Source organism: Malaclemys terrapin, chromosome 4 (genome assembly GCF_027887155.1).
Source record: "Malaclemys terrapin pileata isolate rMalTer1 chromosome 4, rMalTer1.hap1, whole genome shotgun sequence".
In the NCBI taxonomy this organism is placed as follows: domain Eukaryota; kingdom Metazoa; phylum Chordata; order Testudines; family Emydidae; genus Malaclemys; species Malaclemys terrapin.
This window is the reverse complement of record NC_071508.1, coordinates 47,103,563-47,128,391: the sequence shown is the minus strand read 5'-3', so window position 1 is coordinate 47,128,391 and position 24,829 is coordinate 47,103,563. Positions and strand designations below refer to the sequence as shown.

The following is a 24,829-nucleotide window of genomic DNA, read 5'->3' as shown; positions in this document are numbered from 1 at the left end:
CTCTATGCAAACCCTAGAGTCTGGGGGTGGATGAGTTAGCCCAGGAATTGGAATTGCACTTCTTATTTTAGTAGTCTGACATGGAGTTGATTTAGGGTGGATAATTGTGTCAGGTGGACTCCAATAAAAATGGGTAATACTTTTCACTTCTGCAGTGCCTTTCATCTGAGCAGCACAAATCACACTGCACGCATTAATTAAAAGCTTCACCAGAAGCAGCTAAGTATTATCTGCATTTTACTGATTGGGAAACTGAGGCAGGGAGCTTACAGGTTGTGCCCAAGGCCACATGTTGTCAGTGGCGACGCTGGATTCCCTGCTCCATCTGGTAGAAAATGCCACAGGCTTTCTTTAGGAAGGATGTGTCATTTCTGCTCATGTTAACCTAGCTGATGGTCCACTGCATTTGCAAGTGTGTTCATTTCTTAAAAGAAAGCAGTTGCCATTAAATGTGCCTCTCTCAATAAATGTATGTTACATGCCCCTGTATTAGGGAGAAAAAGGTCTGCTCAGTATTTTTAGCTATACAGTTGAGGTTGTACCGAGAGTCTGGGTCACTCAGTCACATTCCACAAGGAGACCTGGTTAGATGGGATTACAGAATACATGAGTCTGATTCTCACTTCATTCCTTCACTTTTGGGCAAGAAAAGTGCAGGGCTGGGGGAAGGTGTCTATAAATCACCCTTATGCTCTGGGTTCTGTGGCTCTCCTGCCTGGCTCCCTGTGTAAATTCAAACCGCCTCAGAATGATTCTAACCTACTTTGCTTCCCCGGACGCCCACTGTGGTCTGGGAAGCACAGAATAGCTGTAGCACAATATAATCTAACCCTGTCCCTGACCAGCCCTCTGCACACAGGCGCTTAAGTTGTTAGCTGGTGTAAATTGACTGCAATGGAGCTACATTGTACATCAGCTATGGAGCTGGCCCAGGGTATTCTCAGGGGGACTCAGTTTAACTCCCCTCTGCAGTGTTAGAGCAGTGTAAAAGGGCCATAGCATAATTGACAACTGGCTCCAGTGGGTACGAATTCAACCACTAAAACCTTCAGCCACACAGAACCTGGCCTTCTCAGACAAGCACAGTACTGCCTAAGTAAAACTACCAAAACACAAAACTAACCTAGTGCTCTCTAGCTGGCAGAGCTGGGCACGTGCTGGGTCTGGGCTCTACACCATCAAAGCCCTTTGGACACGCAGCTTTTCTTGTATGTGTGCCTGGAGCCTTTCATCACTATTCTGTGCACCAACATCAGCAGCACTGCCAGTAGAAGTGATGGCCCCTTAGCCTTGGCAGTGGAAAGGTTAATGAGTGGAGATGACACTGGTGGGTGGGAGCAGGCAGCTCCATCCTCTTTTCCCACAGTGGTGGAGGTGCCACCCTGTCTGTCAGGGTGGAGAATGGCTGACCCTGCTCAACCAGTAGGTTGTGTTGCTTGACAGCAAGAGACCTGAAAACTACATTTAACCGGGAGTCTAATTTCAAAGCCAACACTGATTAAAAAGTTGGACTAAGGCAAAGCAAACCGACACCTTAATTGTGATGAGCTTTCTCATCTTCCCTGCAAGCTGCACAAGGTGCCGCCTCTTCCCCTGTCAGCTTGACTCCAATTTGCTTTAATGAAGCGAGACAATGAAATCATTTCAATGTCTAATTGAGGTAGGGGAGAGGGAAGCCCCACCTTTAAACTGTGTTCCTAGCCCAACAGCGAGAGCTGTGTGTGCTGGCTGTGGTTAGGTCTCTGGGGGCTGGGAATTGTTCACCTTCAAGAAGAAGCTAGCTTTACAGGATCTCCAGCCTCCTGCAGCACAGAGACCCTCAGCCCTCACCACTTCTACTTGGCTGAGCTGGTGCCATCGCTATTGACCAAACTGGTCAAGTGACTAGTGATTTTGGGTGTCCACCCTGAGTCTCCTTAGAAGGGCCTAATTTCAGAGCGTGGATGCTCAGCACTTTCTGAAAATCAGGCCCCTCTTTGATGGTTCAAATTGGACATACCTAAACACTAGGCACGTTTGAATATCTTGGCTTCAGGATCAGCCAAGCTCACTATTCATAATGATGGTGCCAGTTACTCTGATACAAGCCACCCTTATGGCAGGTGTCACCAGGCGGTGCTGTTACACATAATCTGCCACGTTCTTTTTTCTTAGGGCTGTTCTACAGTACCAGTTAGGTCAGCCGAGCTACCTCACTCAGATGTGAAAACGTCACTCCCCTGAGAAATGTAGTTGATCACAGGGGGGTGACAGTAGTGCCAGAATGGGACAACAGGCGCTAACTTCTAGTTTTCCCTGGGGTGCTCCACCCCACTCTGCCCCAAGGCCCAACCCACCCCTCTGTCTCTTCCCCCGAGGCCCCAACTTTGCTCCGCCTCTTCCTGTCCCAGCGCCACCTCTCCCGAGGACGTGCCCTCGCTCCTCCTCTTCCCGCCCACACTCCACCCCATCTCAAATAGTTGTGAAGACACAGGCTATTGAGTATTTCTGAGCAACCCATGCTTTAACAAATAACAAGTGAAAAGGCACTTGCATAACAAATATATTTCAGGCAATTGTTTTTGCCTGACAGACACTCCATGAGTAAAAAAGCAGGTATATTCATTAAAAACATTACACTTTGTGCATATAGTCACTCAGCAATAATTAGCCTTGAAAAAACATGGCTTCCTAATCATGCCTTACTTGGGCAAGGAAAGTCGAGCCCTGTCATGATATTTTATCACAGGCTTTCTTAAAAAGGAAATGTTTATTAACGAAAACAAAGAGATTTCCACACAGCATGCATCCCAGCTTTGTCTCCCTGGTTCCCTGCTTGCTACACCCAGGCTGGAATGCTCTACAATGGACAGCTCTTATGGCTGAAAAATGTACTTTAAGTAATCCTGGCTACAATTTCTGAGGCTGAACGTTTTGCCTAGCTAATCCATGTAGATTATACTCATCGCCACCTGAGCACGCAGGCTGTGTCCCCTAGCAAGGGCTGACTAGTGATAGACAGCAGGATTTGCTCCATAATTTTAATTCAAAGCCGTCTTTGAGTGGCTGAAGTTTTTCTTTCAAAGCATTTTAGCACATTTTTAAAACTATAGCTTTAAAAAAAAAAAACTTCAACCCCAAGAGACATGGAAAAAAAAGCCAGGTAAAGTTCTATCACTAATTATTTAAGCAGGAGGTCTGAGGGTCTATGTTACAATGTTTATCTACCAATATTACAACTATGAAATTCAGAACAGATTAACAGGAAATATAAAATGTAAAATTAGAGCAAAATCAAGTACTACATATTTTAATCCTTTCAGTTGTAGAGGTTTCCTTTCCTGCTTGGCAGTTTGTCCCATCTGAGGACTTAGGCAAGATGATGGCAAAGGCACAAAATGAGCTCAAACTAGCTACGGGAATAAAAGGAAACAAGAAGACTTTTTATCAATACATTAGAAGCAAGAGGAAGACCAAAGACAGGGTAGGCCCACTGCTTAGTGAAGAGGGAGAAACAGTAACAGGAAACTTGGAAATGGCAGAGATGCTTAATGACTTCTTTGTTTCGGTCTTCACCGAGAAGTCTGAAGGAATGCCTAACATAGTGAATACTAATGGGAAGGGGGTAGGTTTAGCGGATAAAATAAAAAAAGAACAAGTTAAAAATCACTTAGAAAAGTTAGATGCCTGCAAGTCACCCGGGCCTGATGAAATGCATCCTAGAATACTCAAGGAGCTAATAGAGGAGGTATCTGAGCCTCTAGCTATTATCTTTGGAAAGTCATGGGAGACGGGAGAGATTCCAGAAGACTGGAAAAGGGCAAATATAGTGCCCATCTATAAAAAGGGAAATAAAAACAACCCAGGTAACTACAGACCAGTTAGTTTAACTTCTGTGCCAGGGAAGATAATGGAGCAAGTAATTAAGGAAATCATCTGCCAACACTTGGAAGGTGGTAAGGTGATAGGGAATAGCCAGCATGGATTTGTGAAGAACAAATCATGTCAAACCAATCTGATAGCTTTCTTTGATAGGATAACGAGCCTTGTGGATAAGGGTGAAGCTGTGGATGTGGTATACCTAGACTTTAGTAAGGCATTTGATACGGTCTCGCATGATATTCTTATCGATAAACTAGGCAAATACAAATTAGATGGGGCTACTATAAGGTGGGTGCATAACTGGCTGGATAACCGTACTCAGAGAGTTGTTATTAATGGTTCCCAATCCTGCTGGAAAGGCGTAACGAGTGGGGTACCGCAGGGGTCTGTTTTGGGACCGGCTCTGTTCAATATCTTCATCAACGACTTAGATATTGGCATAGAAAGTACGCTTATTAAGTTTGCGGATGATACCAAACTGGGAGGGATTGCAACTACTTTGGAGGACAGGGTCATAATTCAAAATGATCTGGACAAATTGGAGAAATGGTCTGAGTTAAACAGGATGAAGTTTAACAAAGACAAATGCAAAGTGCTCCACTTAGGAAGGAAAAATCAATTTCACACATACAGAATGGGAAAAGACTGTCTAGGAAGGAGTACGGCAGAAAGGGATCTAGGGGTTATAGTGGACCACAAGCTAAATATGAGTCAACAGTGTGATGCTATTGCAAAAAAAGCAAACATGATTCTGGGATGCATTAACAGGTGTGTTGTGAGCAAGACACGAGAAGTTATTCTTCCGCTCTACTCTGCTCTGGTTAGGCCTCAGCTGGAGTATTGTGTCCAGTTCTGGGCGCCGCATTTTAAAAAAGATGTGGAGAAATTGGAAAGGGTCCAAAGAAGAGCAACAAGAATGATTAAAGGTCTTGAGAACATGACCTATGAAGGAAGGCTGAAAGAACTGGGTTTGTTTAGTTTGGAAAAGAGAAGACTGGGAGTGGACATGATAGCAGTTTTCAGGTATCTAAAAGGGTGTCATAAGGAGGAGGGAGAGAACTTGTTCACCTTAGCCGCTAAGGATAGAACCAGAAACAATGGGTTTAAACTGCAGCAAGGGAGGTCTAGGTTGGACATTAGGAAAAAGTTCCTAACTGTCAGGGTGGTTAAACACTGGAACAAATTGCCTAGGGAGGTTGTGGAATCTCTGTCTCTGGAGATATTTAAGAGTAGGTTAGATAAATGTCTATTAGGGATGGTCTAGGCAGTATTTGGTCCTGCCATGCGGGCAGGGGACTGGACTCGATGACCTCTCGAGGTCCCTTCCAGTCCTATAATCTATGAATCTATGCCCTTTACATTCTTTTAAAATCAGTTTTATTAGTTGGGAACTGAGCCTTCAGGGGGTTGGACTAGATGACCTCCTGAGGTCCCTTCCAACCCTGGTATTCTATGATTCTATGATTATGTGTCTTGCGCCTGGTTGGTTCTGACCCTAGTACAGGCACAGTGTGTTACCTTGTTAAGACCAAACATGAGGGGGCAATGTACTCACTCGTGTCAATTTGTTCCTTGCCTATGTATCTCTGAAGCATAGCAGTTTGTCTGTGTTAGGCCCTACCGCACAGATTCTCCCTTGCATTACAACTGAAGGGTCTCCTAATGTGTGTGGAGTCTCTGCTGACATTATAGTCTATGTAAAGTCTAGGCCCCCGCCCTCACTGCAGTCCTGGTGCATGTGTAGGGGGCATGGTTGAGCTTCCCTACACTTCCACAATCCCTGACTGGCGTAATTTACCCAGAGGCGCTTCAGACCAGCACACAGCTCTCAGCGTTTGCAGAAGATTGAAACAGGGCAGGGAGGTCTCACTTCACTAATGCAGGAGGAAGGGGAGTGCTGCTAGCCAAAATCAGGGAGAAGAGAGGGAGTTGGCCTGCTGCTTTAGCTGAGGAAGAGAAGCAGCTCCCCCTTCAAACCATGCAGCTGTACTAGAGTCAGGAAAACACAAAGGTGGCTTAAAGCTCCTTTTGCATCCCTGCAGCCCACCTCTCGGGTTGTGTTGTATGCTCCTGGGCTGCCGTTGAGGTACCCTGCTTACATCCATGTTCCCAAACCAAACAAAGCCTTCTAGAACACAGCGCAGCACAATTAGGGCAAGGACCCCAACTGGGGTAAAGCAGGACTGCACCATGGACATTTATAGAGCTACACTGATTTACACCAGCTGACAATCTGCTTCTTACCCTTAAAATAGTCCTGCAGTCCTGTCCGTAGTTTGCCTCTGGCAGACTAACTGACACTGTTACTATTTTATCTGGTAAAGTATATATAATCAGTTGGTAGAAAAACGATCCCATCAGTCATTGATTGAGGCCACTCCTAGTTGTATATTTATTAAAATCCATGACATTTATCATCTCAGAACTTCAGCCAGTGACTGTTCTCCTGCACTGGGATTTTTTTCCCCACAACCTGTATTGTTATTAAATATGTCGTCACTTTATGACGTCCTACTCTTGGAAATAAAAGGAGTCTTTGTTGGAATGCCTCGCCCTCAATGTGCCAGTGGCAGTTCCTTCACAGCAGCTACTGCACTGGGCCTGAGTCTCCTCCCTTTGAGGCCAGGGGTGGATTTGCCCTCAACTTCAGTGGGGTTGGGCACAAGGCACAGCCACTTGGGACATTCCAGGATTTATTAGACCATGAAGCTGCACAGCACTGGCAGCCCATCGGGAATATAAAATATGCTGCAGAAATATGTCTGCCTGTAACAAACCAAAATACCTCTTCCTAGAGAGCCAGATGCTGCTACCTTTGTTCACGTTGAGTAGTTCCCTTTCTGTGCATTTATCCCAGGGCAGAATCTGGCCCTTAGTAACAAAGATTTTACTTGTATCACATGTACTCATTGGCTTAAAACATATATGAGCCTGAAGCCATTCTGACAGCACAGTCCCCATCTGAGAGGGGTCCTCATCCAGTGAATAGGGCACTGGACAGAATCAGGGGATCTAGGTTCTACTCCCAGATCTGCCACTCAACTGTTCTGTGACCTTAGAGGAGTCATTTAGCCTCATGTGCTTCTGTTTCCCTATCTGGCCTTAGTGTGCCAGGTCTAACTAGGCTGTAAGTTCTTTGCACTAAGAACTGGCTCTTACAATGTGTTTGTACAGGGCCTAGCGCAGTGGAGCTCTGATGAAAGTCAGGGCGTCAGTAATTTGATTCCCACTTCATCCAGCTGCATATCACTGGTTCTCAGTAAATCGTCGTTGAAAGAGGCTGCACATAAAACAAGTAAGTTTTACATTGCCAGTATGAGCCACAGATTAGCATTAGAGCAGAGCCAGAAAAATCAGGTAAAAGGTACTTTGCTTGAAATAACTGAGTCACATGCTATACAAACACAGCTTCAGTAGTATCAGAAGCTGTTCTGTGGGTGGGCTGAGTCATAAAGATCCTGCCACTTGAACTTTGAGTTTTGTGCCAGATGGAAGAGCAGGCTTTCTTTTAAAACATCATCATAAAATCAAACCTACTTTTCATATGTGATTGGAAGCAAATTCAGAGCTGAGCCAGATGCAACAGCTGAAATCCCAATGCCTCCCAAAATTGAAGTTCAGTTCTGGGGGTCTTGATCCTGTATCAAGCTTTACAACCGTCCCTGGCTGAAATCCAGATCCCATCGAAGTCAATGGAAAATGCCAATTGACCTCACTGGGGCCAGGACTTCAACCCTAGCTAGAATGGGTCAAATTAAAGGAACTGTCACGGCTGTAAAAATAAGGATGCCTACAAATCCGAGCACCGATAAACTTTGATGGCGTTCAGATCTGAATCTTTATAGCTGAGGCCCATCTTTAATTTTAAAATGCCAGACACAAGAAGGGTTCCTATATGAATTTTTTCAATGGGACACCTGGAAGGGGTGCAAGAGAAAGGAGAGGGTCTGAGTCTGCAATGACAGTTTCAGTGGGTGGGATTATTTTACTGGAACTGATTTGCCCATGTGTTGAATGAATTCCATGTGGTTGCCTGCCAGGGAGAGGCTGAATGAGTAGGAAGACACTGGTAGAACAATGAACTCAGTTCAAGGCGACTTTGCCTGCCACGTACATGTTTCCTTAAAAATGCACTCCCTCCGGTGTCAGTGAGTAGTAGGTACTATCTGCTCAGTATGGGGCTACCTGCTGGTTGGGGTTTGAGCTTGGGGTCTGGGCAGCACCATCCAATCCTGAACCAGTTGCAGATTCATTGCTACATAGCATGATGTTATATAGCTCTCTCTCTCCTTTCTCCCAGGGTTAGGCTCATTTATTTCCTCATTTCTCTGTGATGAAGTATCTTTTATGATGCAAGATAATTTGAGGAAATAGCTTTTTTATAATCCTTTGCCTATCAATATTAAGTGCTTCTTAATCACAGTTACTCTATTGCCTTTCTCTGGGTTTGGAAACTGGGCAGAACAAGGCACAGTCCACCTTTTATTTATGGCCACTGATTTCATATTTGGTGAGCATCTGCCTTAGTTCTGCACATTGTGTTGTGGTGAGATGGTCTGCTGGGGCAGGGAATAATGCTGTGCAGGGATCTGAAGCCATCTAGCTTGTTGTCTCTTTTGGTTTGTGGCACGTTTGTTGCTGTTTTAATTGCTGCTGTAGCATCTTGCGAATGCAGTATCATGGTTTATCTATCAGATTCTGCTACATTGATGAGCTGCTGAATTTTGAATAGTTGGATTATCATTTTATTTTACAGAGTTCAGAAGTGAGCAGGGCATCTCCCATTACAAATACATAGCATAGAGTCCCTGCCCTGAAAAGATTACAATCCAAATGAAACATGGACAACACGTCAGTTTAGGGGAGAAGAGACAGTGGATGCAGTAACAAGATTGTGTGGTCTCTCTGCAAAGCCATGCACACAGCATTGAGGAAGCTGGGGGAGGGGATGGGGGGAGGAATGGGAAGTCCTCTGCTGATGTACACTGATGTGGCTGTGTAAAAAATCTATAAAATAAATAGATGTCTTAGAAAAGAGGAGGAAACATTCTTGGCATTGACTCAACTGTGGTCATTTTGTAGAGGTGGCCACCGCCTAATGGCTGCTAGGCAGGCAAGAGCGTTCCCTGTGGCTGCTCTCCAGCTGTGGAGAGCACCTCCTTCCTTTGGGTGAGATATCTGGTGGTGAGTTAGGAAGGAAAATTAGCTCCTGGAATTACATGTGTACAGGAAACCAAAGGGACTGTCACCACCTGGCAAAACTGCCCTGTGCCAGTAAATGGTAAAATCCTGAGACCACCTGCTGGAGTTCTGGTGACTTTCCATGACTAACCCCTAGCCCAAGGGCAAGAACTGCACTGAGTGGCTGTGCAAATGGTATGAATCATCAAGCATTCTCTGGTGTGGGTGTGTATTACTTCTCCTTGGCAACTCAACGGTGTGTGTATTGCTTTCTAAATTTTCCTGTTCTCCACCCAGAGCTCGAGACTTGACCTTTGATGGTTTTTTCATTCTGCCTAGTTTTGCAATGGGATGTGTGTGTGTGTGAGAGAGAAAGGAGATCTGAGGCTGAGACGAGCTGTGGGTCAGCAATGCAATGTGAGATGAATGAGGAAAATGTCTGTGGAGAACTCACCTAAATCACCCCATGAAAAGTTCACCTAATGCATGGAGCTCCATTCAGCAATGGCGTGACACTGATTTACACCAATTGAGGATGTTTGACCCATTGAGTATAAAGATTACTACAGATAAACTCTTTTCCTTTCAAGGAAGAGTATCTCTTGCTGCTGAAGAGAAACCATTTTAGGTTAGGGTTACCATACGTCCGGATTTTCCCGGACATGTGTGGCTTTTTGGTCCTCAAATCCCTGTCCGGGGGGAATTGCCAAAAAGCCAAACATGTCCGGGAAAATACTCCCAGCTTTGTTTTGCCAGCATCCCTGTCCCAGTCCCCTGCTTACTTAGAGCGGCTCTGGCAGGCTGCGAGCTGCAGGCGGATTCTCCGGCGGCGGCAGCTCCTGCTGCTCCCCCCAGACACCTCAGCTTTGTGCAACTGAAGAGCCGAGCTGCCCGAGTGCTACCGGCTTCACAGTTTGCCGGGCAGCCCCCAGACCTTCAGACCCTGCGCCCCCGGCTGGGCGCTTCCCCTCCCGGGCTCTCGCTGCGCTGGGGAAGCGCCCGGCCGGGGGCGCAGGGTCAGGAGGTCTGGGGGCTGCCCGGCAAACCGTGAAGCCGGTAGCGCTCAGGCAGCTGTTTCGCGTGGCTGGGAGGGAGGAAGGGGGAATACGGGGCGCTCAGGGGCGGGGGCGGAGTTGGGGCAGGGAAGGGGCGGGGCCAGGGCCCCATGGAGTGTCCTCTTTTTTTAATGTTTAAATATGGTAACCCTATTTTAGGTTATATGTGCTCATGTAAGGGATGCTTTGGCACTGTTGCATATCTAAGGCTCAAGCAGCTGATGCATTAAGGTGAGCCTTGCAATGCAACGATACACTGGTGCTTGTAATAAATGAATGGGGTCCCACTGTCTATGTGTAAATTCTGGATGGACATGCCATTGTTATGGATGGTGTACAGAGCTTCCAAGAAAGCAACATATTCATCAGTCTCAGATTTGCAATGATCTTTCTTCCCAGATTTCAGCTACAGTGGAGCCCAGTACAAGATGAATATTTCCAGGTCTATCGGGGAAAAAAATGCATTACACCTGAAAGTGTCCTGCTGCTGACATTTCCCATGTTGCTGATTATTATTTATTATTGTTGGCATTCTGATAATGTCTATGGTAGATCCCAATCAAGAGCAGACTCCTAATGTACATCCACAAAGAGACACCTCATGCCCCATAGAGCTAGCAACTCATTCATTTTTGTCTATGAAGATATTACACCCATCCTTAACACACCTCATTGTGCCTGTGTGACCCACCTTACCTTGTTCAAAAGACTACACTGGAGCTGCCAGATTGGAATAAGAGGGCTGTTGCAGGACAGGACTGAAATGCATGGGAAGAGCTGTGTGGGGAAAATTTGAATGCTGCCTGCCTATAGCAGGCCTAGCTCCAGCCATTGCCATGAATATCCATGAGCTCCCATATAACCTAGCCCATCTTAAATGCCATTAGACCAAATTGTTTCATATATTAGATTTCAGCAGTCTAAGTCCATTTTGTACTGGACAGGTCCATACAAACACACCCAAACACCCTCCCCACCCCATCACTGTCTCAGCAGAGAAGGCAAAGGCTGAATTAACCTGGAGACTGAATTACCCTTTCTCAAGCAGAGGTGGTCCCTCCAGCACAGGGTATGTGGGGCAGTGTGAGAAGCTTGCTCTGTATCTTGCCATGTACACTTCATTGTCTAAGGGTGTCCATCTGGCATCTTCCATCAGCACTAAAAACAGCATTTAAATAATGCCAAAGATTGCACAAAGGAATGATTTAACACAAGGACTCCCTGTGAGCAGAGTGCCAGCCGAGCAGCATCTTACTCGAGAGGAGGGAACACAGAAGATCTTCCTGAAAGCCAATTCGAAGTGAGTAGGAATAGCAATGCCGACTAAGTCACTTAGGACCAGATTCTGCCACCCTTACTCACACTGAATGGCACCTTGCTCTTCAGCTAGTCCCACTGACTTCTGTTCTGTGCTATTCAGGTTCTTACACTGTGCCCATTACCATGGTATCTGAGCATCTTCCAATAGTATTCTAAACAACATGAATCTGTTACCTATGGTTCCTTCCTCTGTTGCTAATGGGACTACTTGTGGCATTAGGTGGTACTCACTATAAGGACATCGAAAGCTGGCTGCTAGAAACTAGAGTAGATGCCATGGAAACAGGTTAGTAAGGCTCTATTTGTACTGCAGGGGTTCCTGGAGTCATGGGTTTGGCATTTCTTCCTTCCTAGCCCCAGTGATAGGAAATGCAAACTGGGTCCATTCTTTCAGTCACCTCCCCCTCTCTCCTAACCCTCTGTTGAGAACAACCATAAATGCCTGGGGAAACCTGCTTGCTAATCACAGCATCTGGCTGTATTTCCTAGTGCTAGCTAGAGGCATAGTGGGAATGTGCAAGCCCTGATGAAGTACCCTGATATTTGGACACCTAATTGTGATGCATCCGGCTGCCCCTCAGGCAAGAGGACTGGCCTGTAAGTTTTCATCATTGGAATTGCTGCCTTAGGCCTTGGCTACATGGAAGCATTTATTTCTGTACAACTTAAGAGGCAAATTTAAACCAATAGTTATACTCATATAGCCCCCCTCCCTATCTAGGTATTCTCATTCTGGTATAAGGGGGCCATTTTCCAGTTTACTTGGGGAGGGGGTTAACTTTAAGCTAAATCACACAAAGCCACTCTAATACCTGAATAAGAGTGTCCACACAGGGTGTTATACAGGTCTCAATATCACTATATCAGCATTACTGGTAAAATGTTCCAGAAAAGGCCTTCCTTACTAATAGGGACATATGAAGCTGCCCAGAATAAATAAGCAACTCATTGAATGAGTCTGATTTTTGTCTGATGAAGAGAGACCTGCTTTATCTTTGCAGGGGAGGGCTCTGTGGAAGGATCCCCCACTACTCAAACCTTCCTTCTTGTGTTTATTAGTTAGAGCATTTAAGTGGGTTCAGCAAAGGACAACCTGGGGGAACTTGAGTTTAAAGCATAAGAGAAGCAGAGGAATTAATGAGTCACCAGAGATAAGAGGTCAGCATCCTTCTCTTATCAGCTTGCATAGTACTAAGATATGTAAAAAGGTGAGGTCCACAATGTGATGTGCCTTTAAAATTCCAGGGGCATGTGATCAGTGGGGAATTGAGCCACACCCCACTGAAATCAATTAAAAGACTCCCATTAACTTCAGTGGGCTTCGGACCAGGCCTTGGGAGAGCTGTATTCAATCACTGGAAGGTGACATCTTGAACTGCTATATTAAATGTTTAGCCTTCTCTTATCCATTCAATGACACTTTTTTGCCAGTATCTGACCAAGCCAACGCCCATTGAGAACTTCCAGTTATGCTACAAGTCAGTTCAGAAAGATAGCATAGTTAAATAAACTGCAGGTGATAAAACAGCTGTGCGGCCACATGAAAAGCATTTGGGTGTTGCCACATATTCTGCATTACTGATATAACTGTAGAGAAATTGCCTCCAGGAAGGGTAAATTGGACTGTATAGAGCAATTTATCTTGACTCTCCAAAGGTCTTTTGAGATGCAATTAAGTGATACAGAAATAGGTGTATATACATATACCCCAATGCATGTTCCCCTACTATTACAGCTACCTCTAACCCTCTCAATAAAATACGTCTCTTCAGTGAGACACAATCTGCTCAAAGATCTAAAGGATTCGGCATTTCCTGAGCACTGAAACAATTGAATCACATGGACCCAGCCTTCTTAGCTGGCTCAGTACCTCTTCCATCCAGCCTTCATACCCACCCCACCCATAGCACACAGCTTCCTTAATTCCTGCTGGAACAGCGGGTTTAGGTATAGATTATTAGCTTCCCATAGGTATTTCCCAATGTGGCCAGTCCCTTCCGTTTTATGACTGATCATTTTTACAATAAGGATGACTGAATGAGAATGCTACTTAGTCATTCTAGCCACATGCCACAGGTGCTTAACTCATTCCGCTCTTCTTGGAGGTTCTTTGTTTCACCATCCAGTAATGATAACTGAGCAGCTAAGCAGAGGACCATTTATTAATGCTTTCTGATCCTCAGGGATCTACAATGGGTCAAGCACCCCAAGTAAACAAGTAGTTGGTGTTTCAAGGCTTTATTCTAGTAAGGACTTTGATATAGTATCACATTTCCCTTCAGATCAACCTCTCTGGTTACTGTCTTTCCAACATAAACCTGACTCCTTCCCTGGATAATCCTATCAGAGTCACTCACGTACATACTACTTAGAGTTTTATATTAGGTTTCCACCAGTGACAGAAATTATTATTATTGGTATTACCATGTCATCTAGGGTCCTTAGTCCTGGACCAGGGCTCAGCTGTGCTAAATGCTGTGCAAATAAAGAACAAAAAGACAGCCCTGCCCCAAACTGCTTACAGACTAAGTACATTATACCTCTTTTTTAAAAAAATCCATTGCTTTGAGGTTATTAATCTGCATTTTTGGGACATGATGGGAAAACTGTTGGGGGATTCACAGATTAAAGAGCAAGGGGATGTCTTTTTACATTTTTGTATTATACTTACAATAAGATCAATTAGAGGAAAAGGTTCATTGTATGTACATTTTATGTGTTTACTGATTTAAGGCCCAATCCTGCTTTTCTGACTTCCAAACTCCCACTGAAGTCAATGGAAGCACAATAATAAATAAATAAATCAAATCAGTAGATATGAAAGCCTGGGTCCTTGGTTTGTATTAGTTCAGTGCCTCAACATCACCTTTTCCCCCTCTTTCTTATGAACAATTAGTCACCACTGAAGAATAATTTTTTTCATACAGTCTAATCCATAGAACTGTATGGTTTTACGCCATACGCACATTTCCTGATTAGCTACAGTGTGAGTCAGGTTTAAATAAGTAGTGTTTGAAAGAGGGCAAGGTTAAAACTAAAAACTGTTTTCTGTAGGACAAAACTGTTAACGCATCAGCCCCAATGACACAGCCAGAGATGGGAGGTTTTTACTATGGCGTGGGAGAATTAGTGAGAAAAATCACCCACACATAAAGCTGCAGCTCATGGTAAGTGTGACCTTCGAAACCAGAAAAGGGTAATGTTGAGACTAGTACTTTAGTGCATGTAGTTGATGTTTTCACCACCCACTTACAGCCTTAATTGATGGACATTGAGAAATGACTTTAGCTTAGATCCACATGAGTATAAGGGACCAGATTCTGCTGCCAGTCACAGCAGTGTAAACCTGGAGTAATTGCTCCGGCTTCAGTGGGATTATTCTTGATTTACACCAGGGTATCTAAGCAGAACCTGACCCAGGGTTATTTTTCTAACATGCCCATTTCCTCTATGTTTATTGCCTTCCTGCTTTATCACGGATTAAAGGACACAATCTTTTTCCATTCATAAAAATGCCTTGCAGGCTTTATACACTCTTTTATACACCCAGAGTAGATTTCCGACATCCTAACTAGAAGGTGATTTTTCCTGGGGACATTTCTCACCGTCTCAGAGAATACTTTGCGAAGTGTCTGGCTGGTGGGTCTTGCCCACATGCTCAGGGTCTAACTGATCACCATATTTGGGGTCGGGAAGGAATTTTCCTCCATATCAGCTTGGCAGAGACCCTGGAGGTTTTTGGCCTTCCTCTGCAGCCTGGGGCATGGGTTTCTTCCAGGTTTAAACTAGTGTAAATGGTGAATTCTCAGTAACTTAAAGTCTTTAAATCATGATTTGAGGACTGCAGTAATTTATCGAGAGGTTAGGGGTCTATGTCAGGAGAGGCGGGGTGAGGTTTTGTGGCCTGCGATGTGCAGGAGGTCAGACTAGATTAGTGATTCTTAAACGTATTTGATCGGGCCTCCTTTCTTTGTGTCTGTAGTCATTTACACCTTCTCCTAACCCCATACATATACTGCCACTAACTCTGAAGGCAAAGTGGATAGCAGCAGCTGCTGGCTGGCTGCCCAGCTCTGAAGGCAGCACCATGCCAGCAGCAGCACAGAAGTAAGGTTGGGTGGTGAGGTGAAAACTGATATTTGTCAGGATCACTCTTCACAGCAGACTTAGTGCACCATTGCCAACCTTAATTCTGTGCTGCTGCTGTCATCCCGGGGCTGACAACTAGAGCCCTGCCACCTCCTGGTGAGGCATGGGGCAGGGGGGGAGAGAGTCGGGGGAGGAAAGCCCGAATGGTGGGGCTCTCAGGCTGTCAGCCCCGGGTCAGTGGGGTTCCTGATGTCCCCTTTATCCCCACCTCCCGGGCATGTACAAGCCCCAGCCACCTGGGGCTGACAGCCAAAGTAATTCTTAAAAAAAAAAAAAAAAAAAAGAAAAAGCACACAGCTCACACCTTCCTTGACACGATCCCATGCCTCCCCTTGAGATGCCCACCCCATAGTTGGAGAACCACTGGACTAGATGATCTGACCTTAAAGTCTATGAGACTTTCTTAGATTGAGAAATTGTTAATTTTGTTGGGACTGGGTGGTTGTGCTCCATATTGTTTCCCAGGCAGCCTCAGGTCTCAAAGTGGCCAGGAAAGAACCTTGAGCCACAAAGTTCAGATCTGGACCAGAACTTTTTGAAAGCTTAGAGGTGTTCAGTGCTAAGGTTTTAGTATGGGGTACGCCAGCCTGCAAGCCACCAAATTTGAATCCAGATTTGAAGTTCCCCAATATTTGTTTTGAGAATGGGAAATAGGGAGGTATCTGTTCTGGGGTTTGGAGACAGGTTTGTCTCTAAATGCAGCAGGATGGTGCTAAGTAAGAATTTCACAAGCAGAAAGTCTGTCTTGATTCTTTTACATAAATCATTTCATACAAGATTCAACCAGGCCTTTTTGGATCTCGAACCATTCACATTAAATCATCAAGTTGCTGTGGCCTTCTAACAGTTATTTCCCCTTTCTTACAAAAAAAAGTGACCTCTGCCTTTTATGACTTGTTCCCACTGTCCCTTCCTCACCTTAGATGATTCAGCCCATATATAGTAAGGTTCTGCTGAGACATATCCCATGGACTGTGAGAAAGTGAATAACCTCAGCACTGAGGATAACTACATTTTTCAGCCCTTAAGTTACTAAGGATTACATCAGAACAATTAGGATCACCCAGCAGAACTGAAGCCAGTGACATGCTTGGAGATGCTTTTTGTATTATTTACCAAGGTGGGGCCAGGTGTTCGGAAAGAATTCAAATAACTGACGGAGGAAAAAGAAGGGGCTAACTTGTTCGAGTTGCACTATCACTAAATATTAGCACAGTAAATGCAAAGCAGCCAAACCTGCACTACCCACCTACAGTCTGAAACAAAAGACAAAGGATAGGAGCAATCATGTGGCACCTGGACCTTGTAAATGCCAGATGCCGGAGCTACTGCTCAAATTTATTAAGTTCACTTAACTCTGATTTGTTGAGCGGGGGAAAAAAAATCCAAACTTGGGAGGGATGGGGGAAACAAACAGAAAAATGTTGCATTTACCTCTCCTCCCACCTCAATCAGCTCCACTCCTGAGCTTCTACAGCATCTTAGAATCTGGTTTGAACTGTATACTTTCTGCCACTGGGTGGACAGTTGCTAAAGTTGATCCATTGGATGCAACTGCTGTTCTACATAGCAGCAAATATGTTTATTTCCCCAGTGTGATTTGAGAAACTAACAGCTTCACTCCATCATTCCCTTTGTGTTGCCAGTTAGTTTGATTGGCATCTATAGCTGTCCCTTCTACTAATGGAGACTTCAGTTGCTTATTTAGCTAAAATGACGGGTTTGGGGATTGTAATTGTTGCAATTAATATGTTACTTAAAGCAGCTTGGAAACTGTAGCCAGCTAATGGGCATGAAGATTGTACATTAAAGTAAGAGGAAAGCATCAAACTTTGGAGAAGAGGGGGGGGGACAGAGGAATTTGAAATCTGTTCTTTACACATGGCACACCACCATATCCTGTACATAAGAGAGAACTACAATGGCAGCAGCATAATGAAAATTAAATAGGGTACCATCCCCATGGCCTATCATCTTGTAACATCTGGTCTATGCAGACAAAGGAAACAGAGAAAGAATATTCCTCTGCACTTCCTGGTTCTGGCCACAACTGGAAGTGGACATTTTGAGAGATTTTTCTTTTGCTATCTCTAGCCAGAAGCAGGAAATCCTGGAAATCTCACAGGATCACCAGATCCTCTGAGATGTCCACCCCAGTTTTGCAGAATCCAAGGAGCTAGAATAATTTTTCAAGGGGCTGGATAAGTGCCCAGGCTTTGAGGCATTTATTTTAAAGCTTATCTTGAAGTTCACCCATGGCTAATAAAAACTGATAGCTAACTTTATAACTTTCATAGAATCATAGAAGATTAGGGTTGGAAGAGACTTCAGGAGGTCATCTAGTCCAACCCCCTGCTCAAGGCAGGACCAACCCCCACTAAATCATCCTAGCCAGGCCTTAAAAACCTCTAAGGATGGAGATTCCACCACCTCCCTAGGTAACCCATTCCAGTGCTTCAAATCCCTCCTCACTCTTCTCTTCTGCAGACTAAATAAGCCCAGATCCCTCAGCCTCTACTCATAAGTCATGTGCCCCAGTCCCCTAATCATTTTCACTGCCCTCTGCTGGACTCTCTCCAATTTGTCCACATCCTTTCTTTAGTAGGGGGCCCAAAACTGGACGCAATACTCCAGATGTGGCCTCACCAGTGCTGAATAGAGGGGAATAATCACTTCCCTCGATCTGCTGGCAACGCTCCTACTAATGCAGCCCAATATGCCATTAACCTTCTTGGCAACAAGGGTACACTCATATCCAGTTTCTCATCCACTGTAATCCCCAGGTCCTTTTCTGCAGAACTGCTACTTAGCCAGTCAGTCCTCAGCCTGTAGAAGTGCAGGGATTCTTCTGTCCTAAGTGCAGGACTCTTCACTTGTCCTTGCTGAATCTCATCAGATTTCTTTTGGCCCAATCCTCCAATTTGTCTACGTCACTCTGGGTCCTATCCCTACCCTCCAGTGTATCTACCTCTCCCCCCAGCTTAGTGGCATCTGCAAACTTGCTGAGGGTGAAATCCATCCCATCATCCAGATCATTAATGAAGATGTTGAACAAAACCATGGGGCACTCCGCTTGACTGAGCCGTTGATCGCTACATGTTGAGCCCAACAATCTAGCCAGCTTTTTATCTACCGTATAGTCCATTCATCCAATCCATACTTCTTTAACTTGCTGGCAAGAATACTGTGGGAAGACTGTTTGGGGTCTTTAATTCAGCATGTGCGGTCAACTTATTACTACATTGCCCAGCTTTTACAGTAATTTCCAGCAAATGCTGTAGATGTAACCCTGGACAGCACACCACTGTCATAAACGGTTAGCAGTCTGTAGAAAACCAATTGGCATGATTTTTAACTAATGTGAACTAATTATGCAGTCAAGGGCAGAGCCAGCACTGAAGTCACAGATGTTTATTACTGTTCCTGTAAAATAAATGTACCCAAATATTTATACTGAATAAACATGGCTTTGGAGACTAAACATATTGGGATGTCACTTTAAAATAGTGATCTACAGTTAAATCATTTTCTGATCTCATTAAACAAGAGTAAATTTTCAATGTATTCTGTGGGATTGCAAAAAAAAAAAAAAAACAAAAAAACAAAACACAATATGGGGTTTGTACGGCATGTTCCAAGCAGAAGGAAAGTCGGGTTTTTTGTTTTTATTGGGATAAATAGGGAGTCAGTGGCCAATTCCATGGGGAAGCAGTATAATGCAGCTCTGTCATCTCTGAAGGCTGTGGTTGTGGTCAGGTTGAAAAATTTAATCAAACGGTATAACAGGATGTCAGAATTATTAAGCAACATCATGAAGAAAATCTAGCTATAAGCCTAAGAAAGGGATAGCTTACTGGAAATGGCTCATTTCTTCTTACCTCACTGTTGAATTACAGTGTAGCAGTTTACGGTATATAATAGTGACACATCTGGTTAGCTTTGATGAGACATTTAAAAAACTGTTTAGGAACAAAATCTACATCAGGTAAATATTAATATATTAAGCAATATGATCTACTTTATATTGCTGATTAATGCATTGATGTGTATGGAGTGAGAACTTCTCATGAACTGGGCAAATAAACTGCTGTCATTTCCCTTGTTTTCATGATGCCAAAAATCAGACTTTTGCAGTGTATAAATCCAAAAAGATTCAGTCTAACAGTATTTAAATCATTGTATTCATTAAAAAAATATCAAGTATCTCCTACCTCACATGCTAGCAGTCTTTCAGCTCAGTTGTGAAGGGGAAGATCTATGAGAAAAATATAATTGAACACTATTTAGATATATTCTGGAATGGGTTTTTTCCCCTTAATTAACTTGAAATAAAAAAAATAAAAGACTTCTATTTACTAGCAAACATTCACAACTCTCACAGAAATCACCATGTTTATATTACATTGACTTATATTATTTTGAACACAAAAGCCCTAGGTCAGCCATCATACTCTGAACTGCATTTCTATCTCTTTGTGTGTATATACAGTACAGAGAGACAAGGTGGGTGAGAATCTTTTATTGGACCAGCTTCTGTTGGGGAAAAGAGACAACCTTTCTAGCTACACAGAGCTCTTCTTCGAGGTCTGGGGAAGGCACTCAGTGTCACAGCTACATACAAGGTGGAACAGATTGTTCAGCATAAGTAGTTAAAATGTATTGTAAGAGACCATTCAAGTTGAAGAGGCCAGTTAATAGCTTACATGCAGTGGTGGACCAGCTGGGTTGGTTCCAGGATTTTAGAGAGACAAGATGGGTGAGGTAATATCTTTTACTGGACCAACTTCTGTTTGTGAGAGAGAAATGCTTTCAACCTTGCACAGAGCTCCTCTGAAGAAGTGGGTCCAATAAAAGATATTACCTCACCGACCTTGTCTTGCTAGTTAATAGCTTGCCAGTCATAGGACAAAAAGGGCAGTTGGGGGTTTACCGATTGTTATAATAAGCCATAAATCCAGTGTCTGTATTAAGACCGTGACTTTTATTATCTAGCAAAGTTATGAATAAAAGTTATGAAAAAAAGTTACCCATCTGAGGGGTCAGATATGGAGTGATCATTTTGGGGAAAATGGTCATCCATGGGTGATAAGGTGTCTTTCTTTTATCATTTTTCTGTGAGAGTTCACTCATAGGGTGACCAGATGTCCCGATTTTATAGGGACAGTCCCGATTTTTGTGTCTTTTTCTTATATAGGCTCCTATTACCCCCCACCCCCTGTCCTGATTTTTCCACACTTGCTGTCTGGTCACCCTATTCACTCAAGACTGTACTGAGTGGCTTGTTATTGGGGCATCTAGTGCACTGGATGAGGTGTGCACACACACACACACACACAAGTTTATTTATGCTATACTGGCCACGTGCACCAGGGAATAAATATCTTTGTTCCTGCAAGAATGGAATAAACTGAAAACCAGGGAATAAACTGCATTCACTTTGCACCTTAAACCTTCTCACTTGCACTGTGCCCACTAACCTAACTCAGATGAGACTTCCGTAATTCCAATCCCGTGAGCAGTTCCCTCCTGCCTCCCCCACAACTGCCCTTTAAAAAAAAATAATGGGGATGAGGGAAAAGCTGGGCCTGATTCTCCATTTACTTACACCAATGACAATCAGGAGTAACTCCAATGCAATCAATGGTATTTCACTAAGTAAAAAACTAATGTGAGAGGAAATTCAGGTCCTTTGTCTTAAATAGGCAGAAGATTAGGTGAAAGCAAGGATTAAAAGTTACCCTGGTAGAAACTGCAGGGCCCTGAGGAATATGAGTAACTTCTAGAGCAGTCAGTGGGGGTTATTTGTATCCCCTGGGATGGGAAGGAGAATCAGGGCCATTGAAGCCCAGACCTTCGAAGGCATTTAGGTGCCTAATTCCCATTAAAATCCGTAGCTAAATACTGAGTTTGATGTTCTTGGCCTAAGTATTTTTAGTGAGGTGTGGACCAGAAATCCCTACAAATCAATGCAATGCTGTATCCCATTAGAGAGTTGGGAATCATAGCTGAATGGTATGTAGCCTGTGGGAAGATCCTCAGATGTTGTAAATTGTTATAGCTCCATAGACAAGGTATACCAGCTGAGGGTCTGCCTTTTAGGGCTAAAATCTATCAGGTTACAAAACAGCAGCCTTGAACTTACATTCCGGTCAGTAGAAAAATCTATTTTTTGTGCTATTTCCTGCCCCTCCCATCCCCCCACCTGTATAGCTGGTTCGCTTTACTTACTGCGACTCATGGTAACTAAGGCAACCAGGTTGTGGAGGCAGAAGGATGCAAAAATGAGTATCAACAGAAGTGTTTAAAATGCTAAAACTATTACAAAAATACCTTTCCTCTAATATCCATTAAATAAATAAGATACGTGATAGAGTGGGGAGTTTTTATGGGCAGTTGTATGGGATGAGCTACATAACACACTTTTGCTTTCATCGTTCATGAATAATGTATTCACACCAAATTCACCCCAGTAAAAGCTTGATACCAAACTACACTCCCATGTATGTCAATAGGATTTTCCCCATTGACTTCTGTAGAAGATGGTTTGGGTCCCAGTATATAACCAACTATTTTAAATCCTGCTGTTCTGCAGAACAAAAATTGCTTTAGAAGATAGTTTCAGGAAATTCTTAAAATGTGTGAGGGTCAAAGACAATGGTGACTTACTATTTAATTTCTGAGATAACAGAGAAGTTATTTTTAAAAAAGCACGTGTTAAACTAGGGAAAGCACACATGGAAACAAAATTACATATTATTGAATGAATGTCTGTATATTTCACAATGCCTTCTGCTGAAAAGTAAACTTTTGCCAACAGTTACCATGCTTCTTACTTGTTACCACAGATATTTCCTAATCTAAGTACAGTATAGGGACAAACTGCTATAGTTCAGATCACATTTGCCAAGAGTTCTCAGACACTGTATCTAAAATATAGCAGTTTTCCACTATACTTGGAATACAGAATAACGCTGAATGTGGCTAATGCTGTCTATTTAATGGCAACTAGTGTACTTACATTATAGGAATCTATCTACTGTAGACATAGAGGCTTGATAGGATGGATGGTTGAAGATAAGACTAATAAATCCAGCTCAGTCTTGTAAAGAAACAAATTCCCATATCAAGTTTACAGGCCCGGAATGATGAATAGAAAAGTGGGCAACAATGGGCTTCTTTCCTCAGCCAAAAAGCAGCCTTGCATTTCCCGTATCCAGTCCAGCAGTGATGATCTGAACTGCAGTTATCCCGAACTTACTGTTATCTGAAATAGGGTCATGTCCTCTGACATGAAAATTCCCTCAATTATCAAAACCCTCAATTATCCAAATCTATTCAAATCCCCCATGACATTTGGAAAAATCCAGATTGTACTGTATTTCTGTACCAGTTAATAACTAGATGCATTGTATCTGCTACCCCAAGCATTGAAAATTAAATTAACATTACGTTGTTATAAACAAAAGCCTTTTTATAAAAAAAAAAAGCTAACACCGCCTGATATTTTAACCTCTTATTAAAATATATGACAGTAATTAGCATAACTTTTTTCCATTTTCCAATCATTTAAATCTACGCCAAACAGGTACTACACCTATTAATGTTACGTGAATGCAAAGTCACATAGCAGGGTTACGGCTGTTATTTATTTTGAAATAATTGATTATTGTTTCCTATTTTCTTTCAAATTGTTTTGTTCTCTGTTGCTCTTGCTGAGGCATGTATCATTAAGGTTTATTCAGACTGGGTTAAACTATACAATGTTATGGCTCTAATAGAGTCCATGCCATCAGGAGTGCTTTTTTTTAAAAAATAGAAGTTTTTATACTCATTTTATGAAACGTTTTTCAATGCCAAAGACACACTGATATTTTAGGAACAATAATTTCCAATATGCCTTCTCATGTGTGCCTGTTACTTCTGCCTAAAAGGTTTGTGTGAGTTGACATGACAATAATACATAAAAATAAAAGAGTTATGGTAATTTACATTGATTGCAAACTAGGACCCCAGTCCTGCAAAGACTTGTGTGTAACTTTATGCACTGTGAATAAGCCCACTGGAGTCTCATTTCAAGATCAGGGCCTAGCACATTTTCTATTGAGCAGATCTGTCGATTCTGAGCCAAAACATGCTATGGTTAGTGCTGCACCGTTTCTACTGAACAAGCACACGGAGGCCTGGTCTACACTAGAAAATTAAGTTGGCATAACTAAATCACTCATAACTACACCCCGATTGGTGTAGTTAAGCCAACCTAAGTCCACGTGTAGCCAGTGCTAGGTCGACGGAAGAATTCTTCTGTCGACCTAGCTACTGCCTCTCAGGGAGGTGAGTATCGATGTCGACGGGAGAATCCCTCTCATCGGCAATGGTAGTGTCTACACTGAAGGGCTACATTGGTGCAGCTGTGCTGCCATAGTGTTTTAAGTATAGAGTAGCACTTACACGGACACAAAACTCATGTATTTAAAAATGCGTAAAGTTCCTGTTACTAAATCATTTCTAGTCGAAGGCACTTCACACAACTAATTATATACATCACAACACCCTTGTGAGTTAAATGAAGTATTATTTTACTATTGTCTACTTCATACAATGAGGCACAGAGAAGTTAAGTGACTTATGCAAATTCACAAAGAGATGGGATAGACACTGACTCTAGTCCTATGCTTGGACTTCTGAATGTTAAGCAAGAGGCAAATAACCTTGAACAAATTGAACAGAGCTTCTTTTTCACTAAGGTGTCTGTCATGTCTGTCCTAACAGCTTCTATTGTTCACTTTTCATTTTAGCAATGCCAACAAGATGACAACATGCTGCTTGTAGATGTATCATTATATATACACATTTCCAGTTGGGTGAGGCCCTGCCTTTTTAAAATGACAAATCCATGGGAAACAACTCCATTAAGAAAACAGAAAGGCAGTACTGAGTGTGCATCTGGCAGAAGTGAGTTTCACTGAAAACTAAGTACAAGTTATATTTTTAGAAATCTGAAGTAGGGTGTGTGCAAACATGTACGTTCCTGCAGGCCTGATGTTCTTTGAACCTTTCTCCCAGGTGCTCCTTTTCCCACTGCGGACTTGATGTCTTTTTCAGGCTGCTCTTCTCTTCCTGGAGCAATGTCCCATTTCCTGTGTGCAAGGCTAATTCCCTCTCCAACTTCACAGCCATTCTTAAAACTGCCTTGTGCTTAGCTGTCCAGCTTTGATCTCCTCCCACTTGGAGTCAGCACCCATCCCCCTTAATAGTCTGTGCTG

General features: G+C 43.3%; 1 long non-coding RNA gene across 1 annotated transcript in view; it reads right to left on the bottom strand.

Annotated features, from left to right (window-relative positions):
- The window catches only part of LOC128835763 (uncharacterized), a 36,845-nt gene that overhangs the window by 5,974 nt on the left and 6,042 nt on the right, over positions 1–24,829 (bottom strand). The window contains exon 2 of the long non-coding RNA XR_008444697.1: positions 19,778–19,821. This is a non-coding gene — a long non-coding RNA (uncharacterized LOC128835763). The remainder of the gene's footprint in view (positions 1–19,777; positions 19,822–24,829) is intronic.